Below are 17,399 nucleotides of genomic sequence, written 5' to 3' on the forward strand. Positions count from 1 at the left end.
TCAGCCAAATCCAAACTCTCCGAGGATGAAATCTCATTGCTAGCAGCTTGTGTGAGTACAATATCTTCAGAAGCAGAATAACGTTTTGGACAATCTCACAATTCTTTCTTTGTCATGAGTTCCAATAATATTTGGACCAAGTTCTTTCAAGTTAAAATTGCAGAGAGTGTGTGTGTGTGTGTGTGTGTGTGTGTGTGTGTGTGTGTGTGTGTGTGTGTGTGTGTGTGTGTGTGTGTGTGTGTGTGTGTGTGTGTGTGTGTGTGTGTCAGTGTTTTTAGAAAGGGAAAGATTGATGATATACTTGCAATATCCAAACAGTTTGCCATTCATCTTTCCATCACAGTTTGAGTAACATTGCTCTGGATCATAAACGTGTTGCTTCAGCAGATTAAAGAAACTAGCCTGACTTGTTCCTAAAACTGACCCTGACCCAGTCTGAGACCGATATCATCGGCCATATCACCAAACTGGTCACATTTAATATTTGTTGTGAGCAGTGGAGAAGTGGGACTAGAAAAGGAAACAGTGACCCCAAAAAGCCGGGCAACAATAGACCGGTGAGCCTGATGTCAGTGGTGGGTAAGTTGTTGGAGGGGATTCTGAGGGACACGATTTACATACATTTGGGAAGGCAAGGGCTGATCGGGGTGCATAGGAAATCACGTCTCATTAATTTGGTTGAGTTTTTTGAAGAGGTGACAAAGAAGATTGATGAAGGCAGTTTGGTGGACATTGTCTATATGGACTTCAGCAAAGTGTTCATTTAAAGAACAAAGAGCAAAGAAAATTTACAGCCCAGCAACAGGCTCTTCGCCCTCCAAGCCTGAGCCGATCCAAATGTACTGTCTAAATCTGTCGGTCAATTCCTAAACATCTGTATCCCTCTGCTCCCCACCTACTCATGCATCTGTCCAGGTGCATCTTAAATGAATCTACCGTGTCTGCCTCCACCACATCTGCTGGAAACGTGTTCCAAACGCCCACCACCCTCTGTGTGAAGTACTTACCTCGTGTATTCCCCTTAAACCTTCCACCTCTCACTTTGAAAGCACGACCTCTCGTTATTGAATCCTTCACCCTGGGAAAAAGCTTGTTTTTATCCACACTGTCTATACACTTCGTGATTTTGGAAACCTCAACCAGGTCCCCCTTAATCTCCTTTTTTCTAGTGAAAATAAACCTAACCTACTCAGCCTCTCTTCATGGCTAGTATTTCATTCCGATTGGTAGACATATTAGTATTTTTCAGTCACATGGGATACAGAAGAAGCTAGTCACATTTGGCTTGAAGGAAGAGGGGTATTTTTCAGACTGGAGACCAGTGAGCAGCAGTGTGCTGTAAGAATCAGTACTGAGTTCACTGCATTTCATCATTAATGTAAAGGATTTAGATGTGAATATTGGGGCCATAGTTAGTAAGTTTACAGATGACATCAGAAAGGTGGTGTAGTACATTATCTCAGAGTACAACGAGACCACAATTAGATGGGACAAAGGGGCAAGGAGTAACAGATGAAGTTTAATTTAGATAAATATGAGGTTTTGTATTGTGTGAAGGCAAATCAAGGCAGAAATTATAGACTTAATGATCAGGTCCTGGGGAGTGTTGTGGAACAAAGGGACCTAGGGCTGCAGGTACATTATTCCTTGAAAGTGGAGTCACAGATAGACAGTGTGGTGCAGAACACATTTGGCATATTTGCCTTATCAGTCAGAGTATTCAGTACAGGAGTTGTGGTGACATGTTGTATCTGTACAGGATGTTGTGAGGACACTTTAAGATACTGCATACATCTCGGTTTTCTGCAGAAAAGATTGACACGGATGTTCCAGGACTGGAGGTTTGAGCTTCATGGAGAGGTTGGTTAGGTTGAGGTGTTTCCCCGAGAAGTGTCAGAGGTTGAGGCGTGACATTATAGAGATTTATAAAATCATCAGGGGCATGGATATTCTGAGCTGCAACTTTCTGCTCCGCAGGATGGGGGGTTCCAGAACAAGAGGGCATAGGTTGAAGGTGAGAGGGCGAATGAGGTAAATGTTTCACACACAGAGTGGTGTGTGCATAGAAGGTGCTGTCAGAGGAAGTGGTGAAGTTGGTTACAATCGCACATTTAAAAGTATCTGAGAGGAGGGATATTGGCCAAATGCTGGCAAATGGTACTGGATCAGATTTGATACCTGACCGGAGTGAACAGATTGGACTAATGGGTCTGTTTCCGTTCTGCATGACTCTCTGATTCGACAAATGGGATAACAAAAAATTCTGAAAGGACCTTTCAAGTCAGAATTCTCTTCACTGGAAGTTTATTGTGCCTCTATGCTCATATTGATTGAAAGCTGCGTTAGGTAAATATTCGACAGAGAAGTGAGTCATGCATAATGGGACACAGACGGGAAAGTGAGTCTGAGACCACAACCTCATCAGCCACAATCTTAGTGCCTGGTGGAGAAGGCTCAAAGTATCTAATGACCCACTCCTGCTCCTCAGTCCCATGTTCCTGTGTTCCATTCAGCCCCTCAAACCTGCTAGACAGGAGCAGTTGGAGGCTACGTACTCCTATAACTTGGTGCACAGAAACAGAGGAGACCATTCGCCCCTTCAAGACTGTCCCACACGGTTTGAGGTGATTTAGGAAATGCAATTGTAAAATCCAGGCTGGCTATGAAAGAGGCCCCTCATCTCTCTTTGCAGAGCTCCCCCTCTCTGCAACTTGTGCTTTATTTGTTGGTCATGTTGGAGACCCAGATTCACTGTGAATACAGCCCACATACCTCACCAAGCAATGGCTCACAAAATTCTCTGGTCTCCCTGACTGCAACATTCAATAACAGAACTTTCATGAAAATAACACCCACTAACTTTCAAATAACAATTTGGGATAACATCAGAAACAGGGGACAGGTCGTTCACTCCCCAAGCCTGCCTTGCCCTTCACTAAGATCGTGGCTGATCTGCTCTTGGTCTCAAATCCTTTTTCATACCCAATTCTTCATAGCCCTCAACTCTCTGACAGGTCAATATCCATCCAGCTCCTCTTCAAATACTTTCAGTCATCTTGCTCCCCAACATTCTTGAAAAGAGAAATCCACTCATTCAATACCACCTGTTTGAAGAAAACACTTGCTGCTCCTTTATCATGGATTATTGATATGAACAAAAGAGGTTGATGCAAGGGTTCAGGTGAAAATGACTGGCTCCGATATCAAGGCAGTGGTTAACTTCTGTTGACACCAAGGAGCTTAACAAAACTGTACATCATGGGAATCAGAGTAACCTCTCCAGTGTTTGGAGTCAAACATGGCACAAAGGGAGATATTCATCATCTCAGTCCTGGGTCACCTCTGTGGGAGATCCTCAGAATAGCTTCCTCTTCACAAACAGCTTCAGCTGCTTCATCAATGACTACCCGCCCCCATCCCCATCGTCCCCACCATAAGATCAGAAGTGGGGTTGGTCGCTGAAGATTCTACAATGTTTGGAACATTTTGTCTCCCCTCAGCTCCTGAACTGGTCTGTGTCCATGTGCAGCAAGACCCAGACTCCATTGAGACTTGTGCTGTTAAAGTGCCTGTAACATTCATGTAACAGCACTGGTGGGCACTGTATATTGCCACAGTAAAACAAGAGTTCATTCAGCACCTCATGCTGGTTTCACAGGAATATGAGGAAGCCATTCAGCCCATTGACACTATTGGAGAGGAACAGGGGCAACCCACTCAGTGTCTCCAGACTATTTCTCAGGAAGGGAAGGAGTCTAGTGTGATGAACCACATCGGAGCCCCTCGAAAATATTTGAAGGCAGTAGCCGCGGTTCTAATGTTTTCTTATTTTAAAGGAAATGTAAAGTTTCTGTTCCAGATGCAATGTGACTGGTCAAACTGCTTGGTGTGAAGCAAAACACCATTTACTTAAACACGAAATGTGAAACAAAATCAAAGAAAGAGGAATTTAGAATAACGTAATCCTATTGGACAAGTGAACAGAATAATGGATCTAGGAACTATTACTAATGAACTGTTCCAATATAGGAAAATCCCATAAACACAGCCCTTGGCAAAAAGGAATATTCAGACACAGATTGTCACAAACATTTCTCCAATCCAGGAAATAAAAACAGCAGCAAGAGAAATTTCAGAGAGGGTAGCAACCAGGAGACATTGCCTGAAGCTTCCAAATCTGTGGAGAACCCTATAGTTTTTTATGTTACTGAGAAACCAAAACCCAGAGATCCTAATCTGTGAGAGCTGGGCACACCCATTCAGACTGCATTAAAACAAACCCAAGGCAACCCTCGCTGTTTACTCGAGTGGTCTTAAATAGCCAGCTTGGTAACGGTCATTCAATCTCTCTCTTAAAATAAGCCAGGACAAAATAACCCCTTAAAGCTGCAGCATCATCACACTTGTCAGCACATCAAGCTGTCAAACAGGAACCCAGTCAGGCCCTTGGCACTGTCCAATTGGGCGAGGAAGTAGCCAGTCAGTCCCTTGAGCCACCTACACAGGAATAGTAGGAGGCCATTCCCACCTCAATGCACTTACACGAGGGCAGAATGAGGTAATTTATGCTGATTCCTGATGAATATCTTATGCCCGAAACGTCGATTCTCCTGGTTCTCAGACGCTGCCTGACCGGCTGTGCTTCTCCAGCAATCAACTCTCTACTGTGATCTCCAGCATCGGCAGTCCTCACTGTCTCCTAATTGATGCTCTAACATGATGAACAAGTGAAGTAGAGGCTGAATAGACAGACTGCTCCACATTGTTCCTCTTGGCTCCATTCCCTATGATACACACGTGGGACTTTAACATGGTTCTCCAGCGGTGAGCAGAGAAACCATATGTCTTGTGTGAAGTCTCAAGAGGCATCTTTCATCTCCGAGAAGAAAGCCTGGTGTTTCAATGTAGGGCGGAAGTGGGTGGGAATGGCTACCTGTTTCAGACGGAAGGTATTGTGGCTGCTGTTGGGGATTGTGAGCAACTTGACGTTCAGTACGGGCTGACACGCCGACTGCACAATAACATGGGGAGAGTTAGTAAGGGCATATAAACTGTTAGGAAAGCCACGTTAGGCTGATGAATGGATTCTCTAAGTTCAAATAATGCTGATCTTGTTCATGTTGACTTTGTCTAGTGCATGTCCTGTTCAATGTAACCTGTATGCCTTACTCTGTCCAAGTCTATTTCCACCCTATGATCTGTCTGGCCATGCTTACTATGATCTGCCTCCACTGCTCATAAATAAAATACTTCCCTCTACTGATATACACGTGACAATAAATCAAACCAATCAATGTATGGAATTTCTCTCTCTGTCAAAGTCTGTTTTGGAAATAAGTGATCGCTGCCACTCCTCGTGTTTCAGCATCACCATTTCTTGGTCTCTCACAGCTTTACAGATTAAACACTCAGCTTCTTCACTTTATTCTCATGATACCATCATCAGTGCCTGTGGTAAGGGAATCATTCCTTACAAAGGAGATCAAATCTGTAGAGAGTGTCCCAAATGCTCTCTCAGCAAGGCTCTACAACAGCAGGAAGATGGCTTTACTTATGTACTCGAATCATCTTACAATGAAGGACGGCATACTATTGACTGCACCATTACGTACACAGGGTTTGATTCAGACCGGTCAGCATAGACTTTTGAGTGGGAGATCATGCTTCCCAAATTTCTTAGAGTCCTTTGGTGAAGCGACCAAAAAGGTTGATGAGGGCAGAGTGGTAAAAGTAGTCTCTATGGATTTCAGTAAGGCCTTTGATAAGGTTCCACATGGCAGGCTGCTCTGGAAGGTTCCATCACGTGGAATGTTGGGGGATTTGGCCAGTTAGATACACAGTTGGCTTGTTGGTAGGAAGCAGAGGTTTTAGTGGAAGGATGTTTGTCAGACTGGAGGCTTGGTCCATAGCTGTTTGTTATCTATGATTTGGTTGTGAATGTACAAGGCATGATTAGTAAGTTCGCAGATGACACTAAAATAAGAGGGAGCATGATCAGTGAGGAAGATTATCAGAAATTGCAGGAGGCCCTTACTCGGGTAGGCAAGTGGGCCGAAAAATGGCAATGGAATTTAATATAGAAATGTGAGGTCTTGCATTTTGGAATCTCAAATCAAGGTAGGAGTTCCATGGTGCATGGGAGAGCCTTATGGGGTGTAGTGTGCAGAGAGACCTTGGCGTTTAGGTGCATGGTTCTCTGAGAGTGGAGTCACAGGTCGACAGGGCAGTGATAAGGGCATTTGCGACACTGGCCTTTATCAGGCAGGACATTGAGTATAGAAGTTGGCAATTTATGTTTCAGTTACATAGGACTTTGGTAAGGTCGCACTTGGAGTATTGTGTTCAGTTTTGTCAACTTGTTATGGGGAGGATGTTATGAAAGTAGAAAGAGAGCAGAAGAAATTTGCAAGGACATTGCTAGGACCCACTGGTCTGAGTTAGAGGGAGAGGGTGGACAAGATAGGACATTTTCTTTAGAGTGTGGGAGACTGAGGGAGTCCTTATAGAGCTGTATAAAATCATGAGGGATATGGATAGGGTGAATGCTCTCAGTCTTTTCCAAGGTTTAGAAAATCGAGAACGAGAGGGGATCAGTTGAAGGTTAAAAGGGAAGGAATAAAGGGAACCTGAGGGACCACTTCTTTACACAGAGGGCTGGTACATGGATGAGCTGCCAGCAGATATGGTTTAGGGGGTACATTAACAGCATTTCAATAGCATTTGGATAAATATGTGGATAGGAAAGGACTGGAAAGATATGGGCCAACTGCAGGGAACTGGGGTTAGCGTGGATTGACATTTACAAAGTGGAGTCAAACCCCTCTGTTAATTAAAACCAAACACCCAGCAAAGCTCGCCTCACCTTGTTAATCTGTTAACATATGAGTGACACAGAGCTCCTACATTCCACTATTTAAATAAAAATTAGCAAGTTAATTTCTTAACTTTAATAGTGAACACTAAACAACAACTATTCACGAATCCAAGCCCCCCTTGTCTTAGCTACTTACTATCTGACTCCGACTCTGTAAAAATATGCTGTTCCAACAACCCACATATGAAACATTACAACCACACATTCTCTATCTTCCCCGCTGTGTTCACTCTTTCAGCTGCTGATCTCCTGGGTCATTTTTTTTTACGCAAGTAGGTTTCACATGAACATGTGTCTTTGATAGAGAGTGTTTGAGATGACCAGTTAGCACTCCTGCTCTACAGCAGTTACTCTGCTGTTGGATGGCAGTGGCTCTCCCTCTAGTGTTCAAAATGCTGGGTTTATATATTCCCCATGATACAATACTTCTCATGATTTGATTGCTTTTCAGGTGTACAAACAATAATATTCAAGTTCTGTTGGTTTCTGGTATCCTGAGCGTTATTTAAACTGTTTGGTTGTATTTGAATTGTTGTCTAAACAGCAAACAAAACTCAGGTTTCCATTTCCCAGTTAATTGTTACATGTGGAACAGTGTGACCTTTAGCTGGCATCTGTGGCTGTACGTTCTATTCAGCAAAACCCGTTCTGTCTTTAAATGACCGGACATGATTTCGGCTTCATAACACCTCCCCACTTAAAAAAACATGAAATGGCAGAATGAAAAGATGGCTTCATTTCTTTTCCTCTAATTCTTAATCCCATTATTATGAAATACTAAAGTATTAATCTCAGCTATACCACACATATTAATTCTGCACACATATATATAACACTGCAATAAGTCAAAATTTATCTCAACATTTTTCTTTAAATCCACGATTACGCATCTGCTATCTCATTTTAGGACCTACAGCATGTACGTTTTGTAAGGTTAAAGTTGGTAAGATAAGACTCCAATGAAATAGTCTCATATTCTGGTCTTTAAATATTCCAAAAAATGCGAGAGGTACGTCGTTCTCCACAACCATCTCCGACTATTCCTTTGTCATATAAACATTAAAATATTGTCAGTCCAGTGCTGGTACGTTTGGTATGTTGCCTCCCAGGTGCAAGGGTACGTGATGTCTCTGATCGTGTTTTCCGGGTCCTTAAGGGGGAGGGGGAGCAGCCTGAAGTCGTGGTCCATATTGGCACCAATGACATAGGTAGGAATGCTGAGGATGTTAGACAGGCTTTTAGGGAGCTAGGTTGGAAGCTCAGAGTTAGAACGAACAGAGTTGTTGTCTCTGGTTTGTTACCCGTGCCACGTGAGAGAGAGTCGAGGAATAGGGAGAGAGAAGAGTTAAATGCGTGGCTACAGGGATGGTGCAGGAGGGAGGGATTTCGGTATTTGGATAACTGGGGTTCTTTCTGGGGAAGGTGGGACCTCTATAGACAGGATGGTCTGCACCTGAACCTGAGGGGCACCAGTATCCTTGGGGGGAGGTTTGCTAGTGCTCTTGGGGGGGGGTTTAAACTAACTCTGCAGGGGCATGGGAACCCAGACTGTAACTTTAGGGTGCAGGACCTGGAGTGTAGGGAGGGTAGGAATATGGTATCAATCTTAAAGGATCGCGCCTGTAAACAGAAGAGTGGCTTGAAGTGTGTATACTTTAATGCCAGAAGTATACGAAATAAGGTAGGTGAACTCGCAGCGTGGGTTGGTACCTGGGACGTCGATGTTGTGGCTATTACGGAGACATGGCTAGATCAGGGACAGGATTGGCTGTTGCAGGTTCCAGGGTTTAAATGTTTTAGTAGGGTCAGAGGTGGGGGTAAAAGAGGGGGGGGTGTGGCTTTGCTTGTCAAAGATAGTATTACAGCGGTGGAAAGGAAGATGGATGAAGATTTGCCATCTGAGGTAGTTTGGGTTGAGGTTAGGAATAGGAGAGGTGAGGTCACCCTGTTAGGAGTCTTTTACAGGCCTCCTAATAGTCCTAGAATCGTTGAAGAAAGGATTGCGAAGATGATTCAGGAGAAGAGTGACAGTAATAGGGTGATTGTTATGGGAGACTTTAACTTTCCTGATATTGATTGGGAAAGCTATAGCTCAAGTTCGTTAGATGGGTCAGTGTTTGTGCAATGTGTGCAGGAGAGTTTCCTGACACAATATGTAGATAAGCCAACTAGAGGTGAGGCCATACTGGATTTGGTTCTGGGTAACGAACCAGGCCAGGTATTAGAACTAGAGGTAGGTGAGCACTTTGGGGACAGTGACCACAATTCGGTGATTTTTAGTCTCGTGATGGGGAGGGATACGTGTGTACTACAGGGCAAGAGTTATAGCTGGGGGCAGGGAAATTATGATGCGTTGAGGCATGACTTAGGATGTGTGGATTGGAAAAGTAGATTCCAAGGCAAGAGCGTAATTGATATGTGGAACTTGTTCAAGGAGCAACTATTGAGTGTCCTTGATAAGTACGTACCTATCAGGCAGGGAGGAAAGGGTCGTGTGAAGGAGCCGTGGTTTAATAAGGAGTTGGAATCCCTTGTTAAATGGAAGAGGGCGGCCTTTGTAAAGATGAGGCGTGAAGGTTCAATAGGGGCGATTGAGAGTTATAAGGTAGCCCGGAAGGACCTGAAGAGAGAGCTAAGAGCAGCAAGGAGGGGACATGAAAGGTCCTTAGTTGGTAGGATTAGGGAAAACCCTAAGGCTTTCTATAGGTATGTTAGGAATAAAAGAATGACTAGGGAAGGAATAGGTCCAATCAAGGATAGTAATGGGAAGTTGCGTGTGGAGGCTGAAGAGATTGGGGAGGCGCTGAATGAATACTTTTCGTCAGTATTCACTCAGGAACAGGACATTGTTGTCGATATGAATACTGAGGCACGAATAAGTAGAATGGATGGCTTTGAGATATGTAGAGAAGAGGTGTTGGAAATTCTGGCAAGGGTGAAAATAGATAAGTCCCCTGGGCCTGATTGCATTTATCCTAGGATTCTCTGGGAAGCAAGGGAGGAGATTGCAGAGCCATTGGCCTTGATTTTTGTGTCCTCTTTGTCTACAGGAGTAGTGCCAGAGGACTGGAGGCTAGCAAACGTGGTTCCCTTGTTCAAGAAGGGGAGTAGGGATAATCCTAGTAACTATAGGCCAGTGAGTCTCACTTCTGTTGTGGGCAAAGTCTTAGAGAGAATTATAAGGGATAGGATTTATGCACATCTGGATAAGAATGATGTGATCAAGGATAGTCAGCATGGTTTTGTGAAGGGCAGGTCGTGCCTCACAAACCTTATTGAATTCTTTGAGAAGGTGACGAAGGAGGTAGATGAGGGGAAAGCGGTAGATGTAGTATATATGGATTTTAGTAAGGCGTTTGATAAGGTCCCCCATGGTAGGCTACTGCAGAAAATACAGAGATATGGCATTGAGGGTGAGTTGGAGGTTTGGATTAGGAATTGGCTCTCTGGAAGAAGACAGAGGGTAGTAGTTGATGGCAAAGATTCATCTTGGAGTGCCGTCACTAGTGGTGTTCCGCAAGGATCTGTTTTGGGACCATTGCTGTTTGTCATTTTTATAAATGACCTGGAGGAAGGGTTAGAAGGTTGGGTGAGCAAGTTTGCGGATGATACGAAAGTCGGAGGAGTTGTAGACAGTGAGGAAGGATATGGCAGGTTACAGCGGGATATAGAGAAGCTGCAGAGCTGGGCAGAAAGGTGGCAAATGGAGTTCAATGTAGCTAAGTGTGAAGTGATTCACTTTGGTAAGAGTAATAAAAAGATGGATTACTGGGCTAATGGTAGACTACTTGGTAGTGTGGAAGAGCAGAGGGATCTTGGTGTCCATGTACACAGATCTCTGAAAGTTGCCACCCAGGTAAATAGTGCAGTGAAGAAGGCATATGGCGTACTGGCTTTTATTGGTAGAGGAATTGAGTTCCGGAGTCCTGAGGTCATGCTGCAGTTGTATAAGACTCTGGTGCGGCCGCTTCTGGAATATTGTGTGCAGTTTTGGTCGCCATACTATAGGAAGGATGTGGAGGCACTGGAACGGGTGCAGAGGAAGTTTACCAGGATGTTGCCTGGTATGGTAGGAAGATCCTATGAGGAAAGGCTGAGGCACTTGGGGTTGTTTTCTTTGGAGAAAAGAAGGTTTAGGGGTGATTTGATAGAGGTGTACAAGATGATTAGGGGGTTAGATAGGGTTGACAGTGAGAACCTTTTTCCGCGTATGGAGTCAGCTATTACAAGGGGGCATAGCTTTAAATTAAGGGGGGTTAGATATAGGACTGATGTTAGGGGAAGGTTCTTCACTCAGCGAGTCGTAAGATCATGGAATGCCCTGCCAGTAGCAGTAGTGGACTCTCCCTCTTTATGGGTATTTAAGCGGGCATTGGATAGGTATATGGAGGATAGTGGGTTAGTGTAGGTTAGGTGGGCTTTGATCGGCGCAACATCGAGGGCCGAAGGGCCTGTACTGCGCTGTATTGTTCTATGTTCTATGTTCTATGTTCTATGCTAAACTTAATCATTCTTTTTCAATAATGGAAATTTTGTCTTTTCTTCTGGTGGATATTGAGTTTTTTCGACAAGTAGCCAATTGGTCATTCAATTCCATCATTATTTTTCTGTATCAATACATCTTCGACCACTATACCCCGAGCATCAAACACAATTTTCAAAGGGTTTCAAAATATTTGGTATAGCTTAGACTGGTGCGGTGATTAATCCTGCTTTAAAATTCTCAAATGCCTCCTGGCATTGTTCTGTCCACCACAATTCTGTGGTCTTCTTTAGTAAATCCATCAGTGGTGCCAATACGCTGCTGAAGTTTGGAACAAACTTCCGATAGAATCCACGCAGTTCCTAAAATCGAAGGACTTCTTTCCTCGAGGATGGTCGTGGAAATTCCTCAAAGCCCTTCGTCTTTATGTTCCATGGGGTCAACCTTCCATGTCCAATGTAATGTCCCAAGAACGTCACCTCTGCCTTCGCGAATTCTGTTTTCTTTTAAGTTTATTACCAAGTTTGCTTCTTTTAATCGTTCAACATGCTCAGCCAACTGTAACATCTGAGCTTTCAATCACTTGCTAAAGATCACCACATCAAAACCAAAAACTGCACAATTTGTTCATCTGGCCGCAACTCCATTCCTGAGTCTTAAATGTGGTGGTGCATTATTCATTCACATGACGTACTCTAACTTTTTTTGTCATATCCGGTATCTTTACCAGATAGTTGAACTGACTTAATTTTTTATTAATTTGAAAGGGAACACTAAACCTGGCTTTGAAGGGATTTCCTACCACTGGTGGCAATTCTAACACGTCATCCCCACGGGAAATCATCAGTGTTTCAGAGTTATTATCTGCCACCTGCTTCATTCCGTGCTGTGTCCTCTTCAGGTGCTGTTTAGCTAACTCACCTGCTCCATCTAATTTCTCCCTCATTGTAGATATATAATCCAAGTGTGAGATCTCCTACTTCGGTCCTGTCAATTTATATTTAATTAATTTCAAAGGACCTCTCACTTCATGTACGAATATTAACTCAAAGGATGTAAACTGACTAGATTTATTTGGGGCATCTCTAATGGCAAAGAATATAATGAGACGCCTTTATTCCAATCATTCGGGTAATTCTGACAGTACGCTGTTTATATTGTCTTAAACATCCGTTGCTAACTTTCCAAGACTCCCTGGGATTTGGGATGCAATGCACTTGATTTAAACTGCTGCAGGCTGAAGCTATCCATGACGTCCTTAAACAGCTGCGCGGTAAAATGAGACCCTTGGTCTGACCGAATCACACTGCGTAGCCCACAGCGAGTAAAGAAAGCGACCAACTCCTCCACCTCCCTTTTTGCCTTTAAACTCCATAATGGAATTATTCATGAAAATCGGGTAGACACATTAATTATGATCAGCAGATATTGGTTTCCACTTTAATTTGGAAAGGGGAGCTACACAATTAATCATAACCCATAAGAAAGGTTCATCGAATATAGTAATTGGCAACAACGGTGCTGGTTTTATTACTGCCTGTGACCTACCTACCATTTGGAATGTATGACATGTACAACAAAAATTAACCATGTCCTTGTTCATTCCAGCCACTAGAAATGCTTTAGCCTGGGTCTTCCGTGCATCAACTCCTTTGGAGTTTTCTTTCGGTTTTCCTTCCTGTTGTAAGTTACGACAGTGGGATCTTGTTACTACACAGTCTGGAAAAATCCCTGGGTATTTTTATTTTAATTCCCTTGTTCCCTGGTCTTACTTTGGCTTCTCCACCACAAGGGGTGCCTTTCCCACCTTGGATCCTGCTAAATCATTCCCAAGAACAAACTGTATTCCTGGAACTGACCCTCCATCACTCAATCTCACTGTTACTTCCCCAACCTTGATGTGGCACTCCAACCTGATGTTACACAAGGGAATGCTTAATTTCTGTCCCCATTCCATAAATTATCACGCTGTTGAGTAATGTGTCAGAAAGATGAAAATACTTCCATCTGAGGCTGAGGGAAAGTGAGGACAACAGATGCTGGAGATCAGAGTTGGAAAGTGTGGGGCTGGAAAAGCACAGCAGGTCGGCAGCGTCCGAGGGGCAGGAAAGTTGACGTTATAGACAATAGACAATAGACAATAGATGCAGGAGTAGACCATTCTGCCCTTCGAGCCTGCACCACCATTCAATATGATCATGGCTGATCATCCTTAATCAGTATCCTGTTCCTGCCTTATCTCCATAACCCTTGATTCCACTATCTTTGAGAGCTCTATCCAACACTTTCTTATATGAATCCAGAGACTGGGCCTCCATTGCCCTCTGGAGCAGAGCATTCCACACAGCCACCACTCTCTGGGTGAAGACGTTTCTCCTCAACTCTGTCCTAAATGATCTACCCCGTATTTTTAAACTGTGTCCTCTGGTTCGGCACTCACCCATCAGCGGAAACATGTTTCCTGCCTCCAGACTGTCCAATCGTTTAATAATCTGATATGTCTCAATCAGATCCCCTCTCAGTCTTCTAAACTCAAGGGTATACAAGCCCATTCGCTCTAGTCATTCAGCGTAAGATAGTCCCGCCATTCCAGGAATTGACCTCGAGAACTTACGCTGCACTCCCTCAATAGCAGAATGTGTTTCCTCAAATTTGGAGACCAGTACTGCACACAATACTCCAGGTGTGGTCTCACCAGGGCCCTGTACAGCTGCAGAAAAACCTCTTTGCTTCTATACTCAATCCCTCTTGTTATGAAGGCCAGCATGCTATTAGCCTTCTTCACTACCTGCTGTATCTGCATGCTTGCCTTCATTGACTGGTGTACAAGAACACCCAGATCTCTTTGTACTGCCCCTTTACCTAAATTGCTTCCATTAAGGTAGCAGTCTGCCTTCCTGTTCTTGCCACCAAAGTGGATAACCATGCATTTATCCACATTAAAGTGCATTTGCCATGCATCTGACCACTCAACTAACCTGTCCAGGTCACCCTGTAATCTAACATCCTCCTCACATTTCATCCTGCCACCCAGCTTAGTATCATCAGCAAATTTGCTAATGTTATTACTAATACCATCTTCTATATCATTAACATATATTGTAAAAAGCTGCAGTCCCATCACTGATCCCTGCGGTACCCCACTGGTCACTGCCTGACATTCCGAAATGGGGCCATTTATCACTACTCTTTGTTTCCTATCAGCCAACCAATTTTAAATCCCAGTCAGTACTTTGCCCCCAATACCATGCGCCCTAATATTGCTCACTATCCTCCTATGTGGGACTTTATCAAAAGCTTTCTGAAAGTCCAGGTACACTACATCTACTGGATCTCCCTCATCCATCTTCAGATTTACATCCTCAAAAATTCCAGAAGATTAGTCAAGCATGATTTCCCCTTCATAAATCCATGTTGACTGTGACCTATCCTGTTACTACTATCCAGATGTGTCGCAATTTCATCCTTTATTAGAGACTCCAGCATCTTTCCTACCACTGAGGTCAGACTAACTGATCTATAATTTCCTGCTTTCTCTCTCCCACCTTTCTTAAAAAGGGATACAACATTAGCCACCCTCCAATCCGCAGGAATGATCCCAAATCTATCAAAATCTGGTAAATAATCACCAGCGCATCCACGATTTCTCGAGCCACCTCCTTCAGTACCCTGGGATGTAGATCACCAGGCCCCGGGGACTTATCAAACTTCAGACCTAACAGTCTCTCCAACATCAATTTCTGGCAAATATAAAATCGATCACGTTCAGGTCCTTCAGCCACTGCTACCCCAGGGAGATTGCTTGCGTCCTCCCCAGTGAACACAGTTCTGAAGTACCAATTCAATTCTTCAGCCATTTCTTTGTTCCCTGTAATATATCCACCTGTTTCTCTCTTCAAGGGCCTAATTTTAGTCGTAACCATTTTTTTGCCATTCACATTCCTGAAAAAGCTTTTACCACCCTCCTTTGTATTTTTGGCCAGTTTACCTTCGTACATCATTTTGTCTCTGCGTATTTCCTTCTTAGCAATCCTCTGTTGTTCTTTAAAAGCTTCCCAGTCCTCCGTTTTCCCACTTATCATTGCTATGTTATACTTTTTCTCTTTTACCTTTATATGTTTCTTAACTTCCCTCGTCAGCCACGGCCACCCATGCCTCCTCCTAGGATCTTTCTTCCTTTTTGGAATGAACTGATCCTGCATCTTCTGCATTATACACAGAAATATCCGCCATTGTTCCTCCACTGTCATCCCTGCTAAGGTATTGCACCATTGAACTTTGGCCAGCTCCTCTTTCATAGCTCCATATCTCCCTTTATTCAACAGAAATATTGTCACTTCCGATTGTACCCTCTCCCTCTCAAATTGCAGATTGAAGCTTATTGTATTATGGTCACTACTTCCCAATGGCTCCTTCGAGGTCCCTGATCAATTCTGGTTCGATGCACAATACCAGATCTAGAATTGCCTTCTCCCTGGTCGGCTCCAGTACCAGCGTATCTGAGAATCCATCCCGGAGGCACAAAGTCTCTTTCTTGAGGTCCAATACCATCCTGATTCTCCCAGTCTACTTGGCTGTTGAAATCACCCATAACAACTGTAGTAACATCTTTGCGAGATGCCAATTTCAGCTCCTGATTCAACTTACATCGGACATCCAGACTACTGTTTGGGGGCCTGTAGATAACTACAAAGAGAGTCTTTTTATCCTTAGAATTTCTCAGCTCTATCCACACTGACTCTACATCACCTGATTCTAGGTCTCCCCGCGCAAGGGACTGAATATCCTCCCTAACCAACAAGGCCACCCCACCCCCTCTTCCCGTCAGTCTGTCCTTACGATAGCAGGTGTAGCCTTGAGTATTCATTTCCCAGGCCCTGTCCACTTGAAGCCACGTCTCAGTTATCCCCACAATATCGTATCTGTCAATTTCCAAAAGAACCTCAAGCTCATCAATCTTATTTCTAATGCTTCGTGTATTCATGTATAGTATTTTTAATTTGTTACTGCCCTCACCCTTCCCATCAACTCCTATTTCACTCAACCTTACAACATGATCCCTTTCTGAGTTTTCTGCCTCATTGATACAGTTGTCTTCCTTGACTTCCCTTGTTCTAAATTTCCCTTCAATTTCCTTCTTAAACATCCAGTTTGTCCCCTCCCCCCCCCCCCCCCCCCGCTACTTAGTTTAAACGTAGCTGTGTTGCAGTAGCAAACCTGCCTGCTAGAATGCTGGTCCCTAACCTATTGAGGAGCAAACCATCTCTCTTGTAGAATTTATGCTTACCACAAAACATACCCCAGTGATCCAAGAATTTAAATCCTTGCTTCCTGCACCAGTTTCCCAGCCACACGTTCAAGTCCATTATCTCCCTGTTTCTGGCCTCCCAAGGAACTGGAAGCAAACCGGAGATAAACACCCTGGACGCCCTGCTTTTCAGCCTTCTTCCTAGTTCTCTGAAGTCCCGCTGCAGTATGTTCCTCCTCTTCTTCCCGACATCATTTGTGCCGACATGTACCAAAACCTCTGGCTCTTCACCTCCTTCCTTGAGGATTTCCTGCACTCTGTCTGTGATGTCTTTAACCCTGGCACCAGGAAGGCAACACACCATCCTTAAGTCCCGTCTGGTGCTATAAAAATTCCGGTCAGTTCCTCTCACTATAGAGTCCCCTCTTACCAGGACTCTGTGTGATGTCTGACTCTTCCGCTCTGCCTCCACGCCAACTTTTGATTGACAGACCTGGCTACCTCACGGACTGGCACTATCATCTGTCTCTTCTGTTTACAAAAGATTCAACTTGTTCCCAACAGGTACTTCCCCCGTGGTCTCTTACACCCCGGGGTCTCCTCTCCGCTTTCCTCATCGTCTGCTCTTTTCTGCTCTTTTTTGGTATGGTCGGTGTAATAACCTCGCTGAAGGTCTTGTCCAGAAAGATCTCGTTCTCTCGGATGAGCCTAAGGTCCCCTGTGCTGCAATATGCTCTGTCAGTAGCTGTATGTGAACACACTTTCCACACTTAAACGAGCCAGACAGACCAGAG

This window comes from Chiloscyllium punctatum, chromosome 17, assembly GCF_047496795.1.
Source record: "Chiloscyllium punctatum isolate Juve2018m chromosome 17, sChiPun1.3, whole genome shotgun sequence".
Taxonomy (NCBI): domain Eukaryota; kingdom Metazoa; phylum Chordata; class Chondrichthyes; order Orectolobiformes; family Hemiscylliidae; genus Chiloscyllium; species Chiloscyllium punctatum.